Source organism: Pantherophis guttatus, chromosome 2 (genome assembly GCF_059756535.1).
Source record: "Pantherophis guttatus breed Tessera chromosome 2, ASM5975653v1, whole genome shotgun sequence".
Lineage (NCBI taxonomy): Eukaryota > Metazoa > Chordata > Lepidosauria > Squamata > Colubridae > Pantherophis > Pantherophis guttatus.
In genome coordinates this window covers 111776954-111779096 of record NC_142064.1, presented here as the reverse complement: position 1 = coordinate 111779096, position 2143 = coordinate 111776954, and the positions used below count along the sequence as shown (strand labels likewise).

At 49.7% G+C, this 2143-nt stretch overlaps 1 pseudogene; it reads left to right on the top strand.

The window, feature by feature from the left end:
* The first annotated feature begins 1009 nt into the window (after positions 1–1009).
* LOC148115262 (uncharacterized) lies at positions 1010–1924 on the top strand (annotated as a pseudogene).
* The last annotated feature ends 219 nt before the right edge of the window (positions 1925–2143 follow it).

Here is a 2143-nt window from a genome sequence, read left to right as displayed (position 1 = left end):
AGCCTTGACAATGCCACACCAATAATGCCCATGTCTTGCTCTGAAGAGGACCTCTCTTGTTCTGCTTCCACAATTCTCACACCCAAAATTATGAGCTCTACTACTATTCAAAATGAACTCTCAAACCAACTTGCTCTTCACCTCAAACAAGAAAGGCAGACTTCATCTTCTCATGTTTTCCTGAAGATTTCTTTTCACCAGTCAGAGTATCTTGGCCAAGTACTACTCCAATTTGTTCACAAATAGAGGCTGGCTACCCTGGGCTTCGCTTGTTCACTCAGGCTGAAAAGTATACATCCAGGTCTTGTCCTCTCCCTTCCTTTGGATCATTTGACTTCAACATGGAAAACAGGCCAGAGGAGAACAGGAAGAAAGACACTGAGCAGCAGCTGTCCAACATGGAGGCCAGACTAAAGATCCTCCAGAAACAGCAAACTTTATGGTTTGGAACTTGTTCCAGCTCTTCAGCACGTTCATTTAGAATTTACCAACATTGGCCAGAGTCTGGAGAGGCTAGTAAAGCTCTTTGAACTGCAGGTCCCTTGCAGCAGAAGGAAGCAACCAAAGCTGAGAGAAGCTGAGTTCAAGAAAGACACTTACCCCTTTCCACCTTCATCTCTTACCCTGCACAGGAATATACAAAAAAGCCCAATTCCCTAGAGCTCGGGAGCCCCATATTCATAGAACGGTTTCCATTATAAAGCAGAATAACAAATTGCAAACACTGTTTGTTGTGTATGTATCTATTTTGTGCGGGAAATTCAAATGCATAGTGAATCCTGATTGGTTCTTGGTCGCCTCTGGAAAGTATATAAAGAGGACTGTTGCCTGTGAGTTTTCGCTGAAGTCTCCACCCTGAATTAAAGAGCTGTTGTTACTAGCCTGCTTGTGCCTCTCATTATTCCCGTGCCACAACATTGGCGACAAAGGTGGGATAGAGGACACAAGAGGCAACTCAAAAAGAGCTTAGAGTTTCAGCCAGGGTGACTAGCGAACACGGAGACACGGCATGTCTGCCTATGTTCCGCCAAAACCCTTTGACCCGACCCGAGAGAAGTGGGGATCGTATCTGACCAGGTTCGAGTGCTCCCTGGAAGCGAGCGAAATGCAAGGGCTCTCTGCGAACAGAAAAAGAGCTCTGTTCTTAAGCCACTGCGGGCCAGACGTATTCGAGATGGCCAAATCCCTCTGCGAGCCAACCCCAGTCCAGACGGTTCCCTGGGATGTCCTTCAGGCCAACCTGAAAGCCCACTACGCTCCAGTTCCGTCCAAATTCGTTCAGCGCTACAAACTCCGGCAAAGAGTTCAAAAAGAAGGAGAGCCGGTCAGTGCTTAAGTGGCCGCGCTTCGAAAAGCCGCAACGCATTGTGACTACAGAGACTTAGACGACGCATTGCTTGAACAACTGATTTGCGGGGTTCGAGATACCTGGCTGCAAAGGCGTCTTCTAGCCAAGCCAGACCTAACGCTAGCCGGCACGCTAGACGAAGCCAGAGCACACGAGGCATCAACGAAAGCGTCGGAAGCGCTGCAGCGTCCCAGTTCAAGCAAGGACGGGCCGAAAACAGCCCCCGTCCACAGAGAAGAGGTGCGAACCAGCACAGAGGAAGAGTCAGACGAGGACGTCTTCCATACAGAAAAGAAATCGAGCGAACAAGGCCGCCGCCACGAGAACTGCCCTAGCTGTGGCGGGGATCACGAGAGACAGTCGTGTAAATACAGAGAAACCATTTGCAGGCGTTGCGATAGAAAAGGCCACCTAGCACGAGTCTGCAGAGCTCAACTTCTGCGTAGTCAAAAGCCACGTGACTACCGCGACCAACCAGAACCGGCTCGTTCAAAACAGCCAATCAAAGATGACGGCGCGAGAAAACGGCGCGAACCTCAAAAGCGGGAGACTTGGCTAAGCCAGCACAACCAATGACAAGAAAGTCTACACGAAAGTAGAAATCGATGGCAAATTGTGCGAAATGGAGATCGACACCGGGTCTACATTATCGATCATGTCCTGGTCAACACTCAAGGCACTCCTGCCCAAGCTTCAAAAGAACCAGCTGTCCCGGCAGAAAATCCGCCTACTCGACTATCAGGGAAACCGAGTTCCCGTTGAAGGCATGGGCATGTTCCGGGTCACCTACGGCGA